We start from the raw sequence: 15,596 nt of genomic DNA, 5'->3' as shown, positions 1-15,596 counted from the left end.
TGTCCTCATCACAATTGAAAAGCGGTGGCCAACTTTGGGAAACATGAAGCTGCTACGGATGATAATCAACGACCTTTCCTGATAGAGCGTTGGCGGTGGCTATACATCCTATAACACAGTTCAGTAATGTATGTCTGGTTTTTGAACAGGCTGTACACACCAGTTTTGTTATTTTGTTATGTCATGGTATGTAACTGAGCATATAATTATGTCCAAGAGGACGGTGGTGAAAATTCCCGGTCAAAGAAGGTGAAACACTTATGTAGGTTGCTTTATTTATCTTTGTAATAATAAAAGGATTCGCTGACTAATAATGGAGGATGAATGGCTGTGGTGAAGTATGTTTCTACATAGTTTAGTGAGGTTGCTAGCTCCCCACGTCAGTAGTATACATATTTTTCACTATGGTCCTCTGCAGAATAGCGTGATGCCAAGTAGTTTGTTGTGATGAGCTCAAACATACACCTATGTCTACCGTACAACACTTCTCCTAAAAAACCAGTGCCTTCCCCTATGTCTCTGTCACCTTCAACATCCATGCCTTTACAAAGTGTCACTTAAAACATTTGACAGAACACGGGCATGGATTGACGTCCGTGCAATCAGATAGCTTCATGTCCGTGCCTCACGTAGCATCGTACATGTGCCTCTAGCTGTGCTTCTCGCTGTATAAGTGCGTCTCACAACTGCATACCCACGCCCCTTGTTGATTCTCGTTGTTTCTGCCCATCTAGTCCTTGCAAATATTTCAGACATGACTGTGCATGTTGCGTCGGCACATTCATGCTTATCAAGACCGTGCCTCGACACGAATAACGGTCGTGCTTGTAACATAGTCAAGAGTATAGGTGATACATTCAGGACACCTTAGGGACAACCTTCCAACTATTTCAGGCATGACCGTGCATGTTCCATCGACATATTCATGCCTCTCATAGTTAATTAAAAAACATTCTGGAAAAACTGTAACGGATGCCTATTATCAATCCTCACGTCACGTACATTCGACGTTCATTCCTTCGTCACAGAAGTAAAACCTGGAATGCCTGAAATAGATGAGTGCATGTAGACCGATGCTTCTCAGAAACACATCTGTGGCTTTCTGCGCATGTAGCTAAGTGCACGGCTATATGTTTGTGCCCGTGTCTCACGTAGCATGACAACATGAATTGATGTCCATGTAATCACGTAGCTTCATGTCTGTGCATCACGTAGCATCGTATATGTGCCTCTCGTTGCGCCTCTCGTTGTATAAGTTCTTCTCGCAGCTGCATCTCCATGCCTCTCGTTGCTACTCGTTCTTTCTGTCCATCTCGTAACGTCAGTTGCAACACGGACACACAACAGTGCCTCTGAAAAAACACAACACTGCTCCTCCCGCCGAATGTATCACTAAAAACAATTGCCACTCACAGTGAACGTATAACGCCCGTGTGTCTCCATCGACGGCGACATAGACATGCTCAGCCACGTCGGACTGGAGATCGCCCACTTTGTCGACATTCAGAAGGAATGGAGGGTGCCTACAGCTACCAAGCCTCTGGACTCCCTTGGCGATGTCTCAGGCATCCTTGTCCACGACTACTACAACCACATGAAGAAGAAGCTCACCAACACAGAACACAAGCGCTGGGCGTGCATGCCCCTGTCCATCAGGCACATCGAGTACGGGGCAAAAGATGCTTACGCTGCATACGAGATATGGAGCCGCCTCACCACCATCCAGGAAGGGCTCCGCCGGGCAAAACTCGAGAAGGAACAGTCCAGGAAGCGCGCAAGGTCCTGGGGCGGCTATGACTACTGAAGCAGGTGGTCCCGGCCAAGAAAAGTATCTAGAAGATTGCTCATGCCATTCTAGATTTCTCATTAGATTTGCTTTCTCTCAAGACTGCCTTTTGCTTGTTCTAAATTTAGCTTTGATCGTGTCGTAATTAACCTTGTAGTTTGCTTCTAGTTTACGTATCTTCTGAACAAGTTTATTTCTCGTGCAATGTTGGAGTTTTCTATTATTAGAATATATTAGCGTGAAACTGAAAAATATAAACACAGTATGGATAGTATACGATTAGCGTAATGCACAGAGCAGGTACACATGACAGTCCACAAAAATGACGAGCATGCAATGCACTAGTACCTTTGTGGATGCAGCGTTGAAATGCAGGGACAACAATTACAGAATGCTCCCAAAAGCAGTACACAATGTTCTAACAAACCATTGCACACACAATATTAAAAATCATTCGTATGGAACACTTTAGAAAAACATTTTGAATACAAAGGTAGTTAGGTGTTTATTCTCCTTGGAAAAAATTGCTTACGTCCATGACCCTCAGAGAAAAACACTACAGAGACACGGTTGTCCTCAATAAAACCAACTACTTAAAACACCCATGGAGGCACTTCTGTGCCTCCACTCCTATGGGGACCGTGCGTAACTTGGCTTCACGTCCGTTAATGAGGCCGAATGCCTTCGAAGGCACATGGAACTCATAGGCCATGGCCCCCGCAATGAAATCGTGTCAATGAAATCTTCTTGAAAACAGAGGCACACCTTTACGTGCTTGCATCACGATCCTTCGCATCTGTACCTCCATTAGAATCACGTTCGTGCCTCCAGTTCGTCGGGTAAAATCGTACCTTTCTCGTGCGTAACATGTTAAGAAAGTTGCTGACAATAAAAACATCAGAAAACCGAGCATTACGTCCACCCCGCTGGCACAAAACATAACATCACCGAAGATGCAGAGGCAGGAGCATGCCTTACGGCCAGCTTCCGATGTATCGGGTCTATGAAGATTTGCTTCCTTCTTAATATAGGACATGACTATCGCAGAGGCATAGGCTCCATCCTACACCTCCGTGCCTCGACAAGAACGACCACCATGCTTGTAACTGCGAAGCATATAGGACACCTTAGGGACGACCTTGCAACTATTTCAGACATGACCGTGCCTGTTCCGTCGGCATATTCATGCCTCTCACATTTAATTGAAAATCATTTCGGAAAAACAGTAACCGACGCCTATTGTCAATCCTCACGTCACGTACACATAACATATAAGTGAAAAACGATTCTTCCTACACTTGTAAAACCGGGAATGCCCTGGATAAATGTCGAATCCCACCTCGCGGTAAAACCATGGAGGCCAGTGCTTCTCAGAAACACATCTGTGCAATCACGGTGGTCGCCGCATGTAGTTGAGTGCACGGCTATTTGTTTGTGCCCGTGTCTCACGGTGGATGAAAGCACGAATTAACATCCATGCAATCACGTAGCTTCATCTCCGTGCCTCACGTAGCATCGTATTTGTGCCTCTAGTTGCGCTCTCGTTGTATAAGTGCTTCTCGCAGCTACATGTCCACACCTCTCGTTGCTTCTCGTTCTTTCTGTCCATATCGTAGCGTCTGCTGCAACACGAACACACAACAGTGCCTTTGAAAAAACACAGCACTGCTCCTCCCAGCGAATGTATCACTGAAAACAATTGCCACTCCCAGTGAATGTACCACGCCTGTGTGTCTGAGAGTTAAACCAGCCACTTCAAGCATGCTTCTCTTGGTCAGAGACGCGTGCCTCTACATACTGCCCCTGCATGCCTCACGAGATAAAATGTAAAAGTTAACATTTGACAGCAAACTGCGCAAGACAACGATCATCTCCCCCACCGCACCGACAGGGAGATGAAACCACGATCCACAACACATGATGTGCACAACCGCATTGAAAGTGAGAACGTGCACTCCTTTGCGGCTATCCCGCCCTTAAATTTACACTTCCGCCGTGGCCTTCTCACACATAAACAACAGAACTCGCCATTGCTCCCCCACTCATTCTTCCCCACGAAATACCAGGTTGTACAAGGACGAACTGCTCCAGGCCATGGGATTCACCAGGGAATTCATGGAGGTGCAGGCCCACGGCAACACCAAGTTGCACGTGATCCATACCAATGACTTGCACAAGGCGGCGACCACCATCAAGCAGTACGAGCAACACCTCCAGTTCGAGCGCCACAAGATCGTCGGAGTTGATGTGAAGTACACAAACGACCATGGCGAAGATCAGAAACCCTCCCTCGTCTAGCTCTCCGTCGGCACGGATCATTCGGTGCTGCTCTTCCAACTGAGCATCGTCGACAAGAACTACACCAAGTTTGACAACTTCCTCGCCAACCGCAGGTACACGTTTGCTGGCTTCTCCATCGACGACGACATAGAGATGCTCGGCCGCGTCGGACTGGAGATCGCCCACTTCGTCGACATCCAGAAGGAATGGAGGGTGCCTACAGCTACCAAGCCTCTGAACTCCCTTGGGGACATCTGAGGCATCCTTGTCCACGACGTAGAGCTCACCAACGCAAAACACAACCGCTGGGCGTGCATGCCCCTGTCCATCAGGCACATCGAGTACGCGGCAAAGGACGCTTACACTGCCTACGAGATATGGAGCCGCCTCACCATCATCCAGGAAGGGCTACGCCGGGCAAAACTCAACAAGGAGCAGACCAGGAAACGCGCTAGGTCTTGTGGTGACTATGACTACTGAAGCAGGTGGTCCCGGCCTAGAAAAGTATCTAGAAGATTGCTCATGCCATTCTAGATTTCTCATTAGATTTGCTTTCTCTCAAGACTATCGTTTGCTTGTTATAAATTTAGGTGTGCTTGTGTCGTAGTTAACCTTGTAGTTTTCTTGCAAATAACCTTGTAGTTTGCTTGAAAACACATGGAGCTCATAGTCCATGCCCCCCGCAATGAAAACGTGTCAATGAAAGCTTCTTTAAAGCAGAGGTACACCTTCACGTGCTTGCATCACGATCCTTTCGCATCCGTACCTCCCTTAGAATCACGTCCAAGCTTCCAGTTCGTCACGTGTGTGCCTCTACATCGGGTAAAATCGTACCTCTCTCGTGCGTAACATGTTAAGAAAGTTGTTGAAAACAAAAACATCAGAAAACTGAGCATTACGTCCACCCCGTTGGCACTAAACGCGACGTTACCAAAAACACAGAGGCAGGAGCGTGCCTTACGGCCAGCTTCCGACGTATTGGGTCTATGAAAGTTTGCTTCCTTCTTAATATGGTACGTGACTATAGCAGAGGCATAGGCTCCATCCTTCACCTCCGTGCCTCGACAAGAACAACGATCGTGCTTGTGACAGTGAAGCGTATAGATGATACATTCAGGAGACATTAGGGACCACCTTGCACCTATTTCATACGTGATTGTGCCTGTTCCGTCAGCACATTCATGCCTCTCATAGTTAATTCAAAAACATTATAGAAAAACAGTAAAAGACGCATATTATCAGTCCTCACGTCACGTACCTCCGACGTTCATTCTTTCCTCACAAAAGTAATAGCCGTGCCACTGCCACACAACATATAAGTGAAAAACAATTCCTTCTACACTTATAAAACCCAGAATGCCCTGGATAAATGTTGAATCCCATCTTGTGGTAAAACCATGCAAGATGGTGCTTCTCAGAAGCAGACTTGTGGCTTTTTTGCGCATGTTGTTGAGTGCCTCTCTAGAATCTAACCATGTTGAAACCATATTCAAATCTAACCACACTGAAATCTCAAGAATCAAATATGTGCCCCATTTAGACGTTTATTTTGTACTTGAAGCTGCAATCTATAATAAAACAATACAGTGTAATAAAACATACGTCTCCCGACCCAAATATGGTACTTGAAACTGCACTTTGTAATAAAACATACACCTTCCGTCACAAATTAATTGGCTCAACCTTGTACTAACTAGTACAATGTGGATTGTACTGCCTGGTACAAAGTTACTACAAAGTTGACACATTTATTTTCGGACTGGGTAGTACTAATACTTAAGAACAAAACACGATTGCTTGAGATGGAAACAAAATTGTCTCCATTCTGACATCGAAGATTGCTTGACATTGTTCAACTTTACAAGCATAAAAATCATGGAAAGCATATAAACCATGCAAAGCAAACATCTACTAACAAAACTACACTACTCCCCGTCATCGGAGATGTCCACTATCTCCATTCTGACATCGACGTCGTCGGCCTCCGCCTCCTGCTCCGCATCCAGCTCCTCGAAGAGCACATCGGTCTTCACCTGTTCTTCCCAGAGGAAGCGTCGGTTGGACTCCACGTACGCCTAATCTTGGATGGACTCCAGGATAGCGGTCTGCTCCGCCACCAAGGCCGCCTCACCGAGATAGAACTCCACCTCGGCGTCCTCGTCATCCTCTTCACCAGCCTCCTCGTCGTCCTCGTCATCCTCGTCATCGCCCTCCTCATCGTCCTCGTCATCCTCGTCCATGCCTTCCTCGTCGTCCTCGTCATCCTCGTCCATGCCTTCCTCATCCTCCTCGTCATCCTCGTCCACGCCTTCCTCGTCGTCCTCGTCATCCTTGTCACCCCCTTCTCTTCCTCCATCACATCTCCCCCCACTTGATCAACCCCCTCCTCTTCCTCCATCACATCTCCTCCCACTGGATCACCCCCTCCTCTTCCTCCATCACATCTCCCCCTACTAGATCAACTCCCTACATGAGCTCCAACACATCCCCCTCCACTTCCTCCACCTCCCCAATCTCCTCCGGCCCTGGCAAGTCCGGAGACATGCCCGCTGCGACCCGAGCGGCGCGCCTCGAACGGATGTCCTCCTGCAACTGGAAGCGACTCTCGGGACTAAGCTTCGCGTAAGTAGTTCTCTTGTGCTGAACCATGGCGGGGGCCATCACAAACAAAAAGAGGAAGATGTATGATTTCCTAGGATTGCCGGCGAAAGAGGGAGAAGCAGGATGATGTCTAGTGGTGGCGGACGCCGCTCAGCTTAAATAACTGGTCCTTGACCTCGGGCGAGGAGCCAAAACAGTGACACGCGGCGTTCACTTCGCCGACGTATGAGACGGCCATCGGTCCTTTTGGATTCCGCAGCACCGATGCTTGGCGTTCACTCTATTAAATACCTCCACCTCCTCTAGAGCGGCGTCACCGTTGGAAACGCCCGTCGGACCCTTGGGTTTCCGGAGTGGCGTCCACACGGCGTTCACACCGAATACGAGGAGACGCCCGTCGAACAGTGGGGTTTGTGCAATCAACGCACGAATGTGACACTGTGTAACACAAAACCGTGCCTCCGCTGGCTGCATAGTTGTGCCTTTTAGTGTGAATGATTCAACAGAATCATTTGTGACACCAAGACAAACTAAGGTCACTCTACAGGATACCACGCCATGCCTTCCTGGAACCCATGATCGTGCGAAGAATATACCACACCAGCATCTCTCAAATAGGCCATTCCGTGCCTCACAGAGTAAACAGTGGGTGTTCACCATGACTTCGAACCAAACTGTGCCTTTGTGCGATTAACGCCCGTGCCTCTCCATCTGATCGAGTCGATGGAATTATTCTGAACACAAACACATACGAGCGTGACATTACATAATACCACACCATGCCTATGCCTCTCCACTCACTGTTGAAGCTGACCGGCCGTGCCTCTCCGTCTGAACGAGTCGACAGAAGCATTTGAAACAGAAGCACGCGCGAGTGTGACTCTGTATAAAAAAGCACCATGCCTTTGTGGGCCGCACACTAGTGCCTGTGACCCGAAATATTGCAGAGAGGCGCGAAAGTCCACGCATTTATGAGTACAAGTCATGACGCTACTTAGTACAAAATCGTGGCTATACAGACTTCATGTCCGTGTTTTGCTTGAAAAACGTGGCATCGTGATGTGCATTCTTTGCTTGAGAAACGTGCCTTCTACATCCACGCGTCTGTGCGCCTAACAAGCAAGCAAGGAACGAACCCTGACGGTGCCTTTGTGGGGTGAATGCCCGTGCCTCTCCGTCTGATCGAGTCGACAGAATCATTCAGAACACAAACACACATGAGTGTGACTCTATATTATACGGCAGCATGCCTTTTAGCGCTTCACGCCCGTGCCTGTGACCCTTAACACTGCCATGAACGTCCACGCCATCGTTAGTGCACAAGTCATGTCGCTACCTGGTACAGAACCGTGGTTGTATTCACTTCACTCCCGTGGTTCTAATAAAAGAAGCGCCATGCAACTCAGCACAGAGTCGTGGCTTTTAAAAACAAGGAGCTTACGTTTTTAAACACCTCGACTGTCGAACTGGCCACTCGCAAAGTAAATTTTTAGCGTTAACATCTAAACCCATTCCGCTTCGATTCCATAATAAACGTACGAAACGTGACGCTCCGACAGACCCAACCATGCCCTCATGGCATTCATGTATGTGCCTCTTCTTCTGAACGAGTCAACGGAATCATTTCGAACACAAATATAGGATACCATGTCGTGCCTTCATGGGACCCATGAACGTGCAAAGAATATACCACACCAATGTCTCTCAAATAGGCCATTCCGTGCCTCATAGAGTAAACAGTGGGTGTTCACCATGACTTTAAACCAAACTGTGCCTTTGTGCGATTAACGCCCGTGCCTCTCCATCTTATCGAGTCGACGGAATTATTCTGAACACAAACACAGACGAGCGTGACTCTACATAATACCACACCATGCATATGCCTCTCCACTCACTATTGAAGCTGACCGGCCGTGCCTCTACATCTGAACGAGTCGACAGAAGCATTCGAAACAGAACACGGGCGAGTGTGACTCTGTATAGAACAACACCATGCCTTTGTGGGCCGCATGCCAGTGCCTATGACCCGAAATATTGCAGAGAGGTGCGAAAGTCCACACGTTTATGAGTACAAGTCATGACGCTATTAGTACAAAACCGTGGCTATAAGAACTTCAGGTCCGTGTTTTGCTTGAAAAACGTGGCATCCTGATGTGTGATCTTTGCTTGAAAAACGTGCCTTCTACATCCACGCGTCTGTGCGCCTAACAAGCAAGGAACGAAGTTGACGGTGCCTTTGTGGGCTGAATGCCCGTGCCTCTCCGTCTGATCGACTCGACGGAATCATTTGGAACACAAACACACGGGAGCGTGACTCTATATTATACGGCAGCATGCCTTTTAGCGCTTTACGCCCGTGCTTGTGACCGTTAACACTGCAACGAACGTCCACGCCATCGTCAGTTCACAAGTCATATTGCTACCTTGTACAGAACCGTGGCTATATTCACTTGACGTTCGTGCCTCTAATAAATGAAGCGCGGCGTAACTCGGTACAGAAATGTGGCTTTTGAAAACAAGGAACTTACGCTTTTAAACACCACGACTCTCGAATCGGCCATCCTGTCCCACACAAAGTAAACAGTTAGCGTTAAGATCTAAATCCATTATGCTTTGTTTCCATAATAAACATACGAATGTGACTCTGCGAATGACCAAACCAAGCACCCATGGCATTCAGGTCCATGCTCTGCGAGTCAACAGAATCATTTCGATCTCGAATAGGCCATTCAGTGCCTCACAGAGTAAACAGTTGGTGTTCACATCTGAACCAACTCCGTTGGGTCTCCCCAGTTAAAGAACGAACATGACGGTGCCTCTGTCGGTGTAAATATGAACATGGCGTCCAAGCCATCGTCAGTGCACAAGTCATATTGCTACCTGATACAAAACCGTGGTTGTATTCACTTGTGCCTCTAATAAATGAAGCGCGACGCAACTCAGTACAGAACCGTGGCTTTTAAAAACATGCGACTCTTGAATCGGCCATCCCGTCCCTCACAAAATAAACAGTTAGCATTAACATGTAAGCCCATTCTCCTTTGTTCCCATAATAAACATACGAACGTAAGTCTGCGAAAGACCAAACCATGCGCCCATGGGATTCACGACCGTGCCTCTTTTTTCTGATCAAGTCAATGCAATCATTTCGAATCCGTGCGTCTTTTTTCTCAACGAGTCAACGCAATCATTTTGAACACAAAAACAGGCGAAGGTGACTCTATATAAAACCACACCATGACTTTGCAAGCCCGTGCATGTGACCCGAAACAATGCAACACAGAAAAGCCAGGAACGTACATGTCATACTTGGTCCAGAACCGTGGGTGCAGAGACTTCAGGTCCCATTCTTCATAAGTAACAACGCCTAATTACAAAGATACTGGAAACCAAAATACATCTTCTTAACAAAGTAACTGACAACAAAATTTCACAAGACAAAGTAAGAAACTCCAGCCCACTGCTTAACAACATCAGATGCAATCAACAGCCAGGCACACTGCTGTATACTTATTCCCCATCGAACTTCTTGCTGGTTTACTCCCCACATAGTTCATCAATCACCTCCTTCATATACTCGCCACATTGCTTAACAGCTGCCACCGATTCCTCCAAAAACCGGACGTGTTCCTTAAGGAGATTTTTCTTCTCAACTACAATTTCTACGATAGTGGCGTTCGCCTTCTCCAAATCTGCTCTTGTTTTCTCGAAGAGCTTCTGCCACCCGTAGATGATCTCCATCAGCTGCTCGTAAGTGTTTTCAACCTTTGGACTTGAAACCAAGGCATTCATCTGATGGAGCAGGTTATTGAGAGTAGTTAACAGGGAGCTAACAGTTTGTTCGCCTCCAAGACGAGTTAGCTGGCTTGAAGCGAAGCCAGCCCGCAAGGCCTCCCCATTGCCACGGGACCTCTTAGCACTTGCCATCACCGCCCTGCTCACAATTCCCTTCTTCTTTCTCGAGCCACAACTGCTCCCCAATTCTACAGTAGGGGACTTCTGTTGAAGACCATGACGCGGCCTAACCCTAGCTCCTATTGACTGTAAATCAATATCAGCAAGACACACCCACATCAAATTAGGAATCAGCTAACCACAAAAATTCATGTTTCACAAACTAAATCAACTAGCAGAAAGAAAGAAAAAACAAATGAAGGAGAACCAGTAACAGGGTGAACTTACAGAGGAGGAACCCTCGCCGACCAGGATCTCCTCCCGTGACAGGGCATGGCGGTCCGCTTCTTCTGCCCAGCCATGGTGGAGATGGTCAAAGGATAGAGAGGAGCCAGAGAAATGGAAGACCTGGCGGCGGACAAAAGGAGGAGTAGGATGTGGCTAGGGTTTTGAGACTCCGTCGGTCCGCCTTAAATAGCCGGAGAATCACCTCGCACGACGAGATAGAGCGGCGCCACCGGAGGAGACGCCCGTCGGACCATTGGGTTTCCGGAGCGGCGCCATGTGGCATTCACACCCGAATACGAGGAGACGCCAGTCGATCCATTGGGTTTCCGCAATAAACGAACGAATGTCACTCTGGACCATGGCTCTCTGGGCTGCACAGTTGCGCCTACCCTTGCGAATAATAACGTGACTCTTCACAATACAACACCGTGGCTTCATGGAACCGACAAGTAAACAGTGAGTGTTAATATCTGACCCCTTTCCGCTGGGTTTTCGCAATTAAAGAAACGAACGTGACTGTGGGTAATGCCAAACTGTGCCTTTGTGGGATTGACGCCCGTGCCTCTCCATCTGATCGAGTCGACAGAATTATTCAGAACACAAACACAGACGAGCGTGACTCTATATAATACCACACCATGCCCGTGCCTCTCCATCTGATCGAGTCCACACCTTTATCGAGTAATACACGTAACATCAAGAAAGAAGCGTGGATGTGCTTTTAAAAACAAGGAAATAACCTTTTAAAAACAACATTTCTCACATAGGCCATTCGGTGCGTCACAGATACAACAGTGAGTGTTCGCATCTCAACCCATTCCGCTGGGTTACCCCAATTAAAGAAACGAACATAACTGTGCGTAATGCAAAGCTATGCCTTTGTGGGCTCACCGGCAGTGCCTCTCCTTCTATTTGAGTCGATGGAAGCATTCAGAACAGAAACCAGGCGAGTGTGACTCTATATAAAACCGCACCATGCCTTTGTGAGTTTCACAGCCATGCCTGTCGCCCGAAACGTACACTCCGTCATGAGTACTCAAATCATGGCGCCACTTAACACAGAACTGTGATTCTTTGTAATTCCACACCATGCCTTTGTGGGCTTCACACCCGTGCTTCTGACCCGAAATATTGCAACACAGAGATCCATGAAAGTCCACGAGTTTAAGAGTACAAATATGACCCTACTTACTATAGAACCGAGACTACATGGACTTCAGGTCCGTGTTTTTCATGATCCTGTCTCTCGAATGGCCATGCTTTCACCTTCATGTTTTGGCACCGTGACATGCGTTCTTTGCTTGAAAAACGTGCCTTCTACATCGACGCGACTGTGATCCTAACGTGACTCCGCCTAATGGAAAATGTGCCTAAATAGACTCGACGCCCGTGCGTATCCAAGTGAATGAGTAAGCGGAATCATTTGAACTAAAACTACACACGGTTCGCAACAACGTGCTCCCCGCGGGCGAACAAAGTGCCTCTGGTGGAAGCACAACCGTGCTCCTACTGCTAACACGCGACATCCATGACCCTAGCCTACTCATCTACATGTACCAACAAACGAAATAACACGACTACAATGCAACGCATAAATGCCTTACAAATTCATTGCAGTACAAAAGGCCACATACGACAATGCAACGAATAAACACGCTCCAAGCTGTCTGCCTACACTCCAGCAACGTTCTTGATCGGCTGGTGGGCGAGCACATCTTCAATCTCCTTCTTTGTTGCCTCATGACTTTCCTCCACAGCAGCAAAGGAATCCTCCACCAGGCTCTTGTACTTGACGAGAATTTTCCCCCGCTTCGCCAGACAACTTCAAAACCAATGCACGGCTCTGCTCATACAGATTCTTCCAGCCGGTGGCTTCCTCATCCTTCTGGTCAAGCTCGTTCACAAGCTTCTCATTCACACACAGAGATTGAATTATGAGACCAGTGGACTTCTCCACCAAGGCATTGCTCTCCTGCACCAATTTCTCCAAGCGAGCAATGAACTGCTACTGCTTAATTAGCTCATCCAGCACGTCGTCACTGCCTAATGTGACGCTCCGACAGACCCAACCATGCCCTCATGGCATTCATGTCTATGCCTCTTCTTCTGAACGAGTCAACGGAATCTTTTTGAACACAAATACAACCGAACGTGACTCTATAGAACCACGCCATCTGGAACACCAAGACAAACTAACGTCACTCTACACAATACCACCGTGCCTTCTTGGAACCCATGACCGTGCGAAGAATATACCACACCAGCGTCTCTCGAATAGGCCATTCCATGCCTCACAGAGTAAACAGTGGGTGTTCACCATGACTTCGAACCAAACTGTGCCTTTGTGCGATTAACGCCCGTGCCTCTCCATCTGATCGAGTCAACAGAATTATTCTGAACACAAACACAGACGAGCGTGACTATATAATACCACACCATGCCTATGCCTCTCCATCAGATCGAGTCAATGCCTTTATCGAGTACTACACGTAATAACAACAAAAAACCGTGATAGTGCTTTTGAAAACAAGGAAAGAAGCTTTTAAAAACAACTTTAACAGTGAGTATTCGCATCTGAACCCATTCCGCTGGGTTACCCCAACTAAAGAAACGAACGTGACTCTGGCTAATAAGAAGACTTGCCTCCACCGGATTCACGTCTATTCCTGTCCAAGAGAATGAGTGAGTGCAATCATTTGGAAATACCAAAAGAATACACCCATGGTAATGAGACTCTGACTATGCATAATGCAACCCTATGCCTCTGTGGGCTGACCGTCCGTGTCTCTCCGTCTGAAGGAGTCGACAGAAACATTCGAAACAGAAACACGGGCGAGTGTGACTCTGTATAAAACAGCACCATGCCTTTGTGGGACGCACGCCAGTGCCTGTGACCTAAAATATTGCCGAGAGGCATGAAAGTCCACACGTTTATGAGTACAAGTCATGACGCTACTTAGTACAGAACCGTGGCTATACGGACTTCAGGTCCGTGTTTTGCTTGAAAAACGTGGCATCGTGATGTGCATTCTTTGCTTGAAAAATGTGCCTTCTACATCCACGCGTCTGTGCGCCTAACAAGCAAGGAATGCCAACTCGTATTAAAATTGTGGCTCGTATGACTACACTTCCCTGCCTCTTAAAGTATATCCTCTTAGAGAAACATCTGTAAACACACCCACACACTAAGGTGACTCTGCCTAATAAAAAACGTGTCTCACAAGACTCGACTCCCGTGCCTATCCATGTGAACAAGCAACTGGAATCATTTGGACCACAACTACACACGAAGTGCCCCTGGTGGAAGCACAATCGTGCTCCTACTGCTAACACGCAAGATCCATGCCCAGAGCCTACTCATCAACATGTACCAATGAACGAAACAACATGACGACAATGCAACGCATAAATGCCTTACAGATTCATTGTAGTACAAAAGGCCACATGCCCCAACGCAACAAAAGAACACGCTACAAGCTCTCTGCCTACACTCCAGCAACGTTCTTGATCGGCTGGTGGGCGAGCGCATCCTCGATCTCCTTCTTCGTCGCCTCATGACCTTCCTTCGCACCAGCATACGAATCCTCAACCAGGCTCTTGTACTTGACGAGGACCTCACCCTTCTCATCCATAAGCTGCCCCACTTCGCCCGACAGCTTCTGCACGAATGCATGGCTCTCCTCATACAGATTCTTCAAGCGGGGGGCCTCCTGATCCTTCTGGTCGAGCTCGTTGAGAAGCTTCTCATTCTCACATAGAGACCGAACTATGAGACCAATGGACTTCTCCACAAAGGCATTGCTCTGTTGCAGCAACTTCTCCAAGCGAGCGATGAACTACTTCTGCTTAATTAGCTCATCGAGCAAGTCGTCGCTGGTAAGGAATTCTGTACTTCCACCTTGCCGAGATCGTCTCCATGGCGAATGCGCTTGTGGGAGGAATCGCATCCACGCGAGAGATCGTTCGACACCTGGGCAACGGGGCAGGATATCCCTGCCGCCGCTACAGCGTAGCGGCGGCACCTCTCCCTTCTTTCTGTGGCTTTTTTCCTCGCTGCCTGGTTGCTTGAACACCCAGAACCCCTCTTACCGGCCATGGCGCAAGCAAGGAGCTACCAGCAAGAAGGAGGTGCCTGTCTTTGGAGAATTGTGCATGTGGGGTGTTCGATGAGTAGGTACCTTTTTATAACATACGCACACGAGTCAGACGGTCAAACGGAGTAACCGCCGCCTCGAATTCTACCAATCTCACTTAAATACCTCGAACTCTGCATGCCTGGGAAACACCAGTACTATCATTTCGTCTTCCCGTGCGTTCGTCCACACCACAACCACTCAACTTCTTTCTAATGGTCTGTATATATTCAACAGAAAACATCTCAAACACAGTTAACTTAGTGTGTACGTCTGTCTGTATTCCAGAGAACTTACTGTCGAATTCATACCATTATCTATTGCCATTTTTTGTTTTGTGAAAGTGCAACTATCCCTAGGTGGATTTGGTAATTCATAACAACATATAGCTCATTGAGCTAATACTATTCCAAGACAAATATTTCAGGAAAGCTCAATGAATGGCATGGCATGGATGATGAAATTGGATCCCTCAAAATACTAAGGACAAAAGGATTGGTCAAGCTCAAAAGCTCAAGACTCTACATTTTATATTTTAGTGATCCAAGATCACATTGAGTCTATCGGAAAAGCCAATACTATCAAGGAGGGATGAGGTGTTGCTTGATGATTTC

The sequence above is a fragment of the Triticum dicoccoides genome, chromosome 7B, assembly GCF_002162155.2.
Source record: "Triticum dicoccoides isolate Atlit2015 ecotype Zavitan chromosome 7B, WEW_v2.0, whole genome shotgun sequence".
Taxonomy (NCBI): Eukaryota; Viridiplantae; Streptophyta; class Magnoliopsida; order Poales; family Poaceae; genus Triticum; species Triticum dicoccoides.
The sequence above is the reverse complement of the archived record's forward strand: the minus strand, read 5'-3'. Positions refer to the sequence as shown.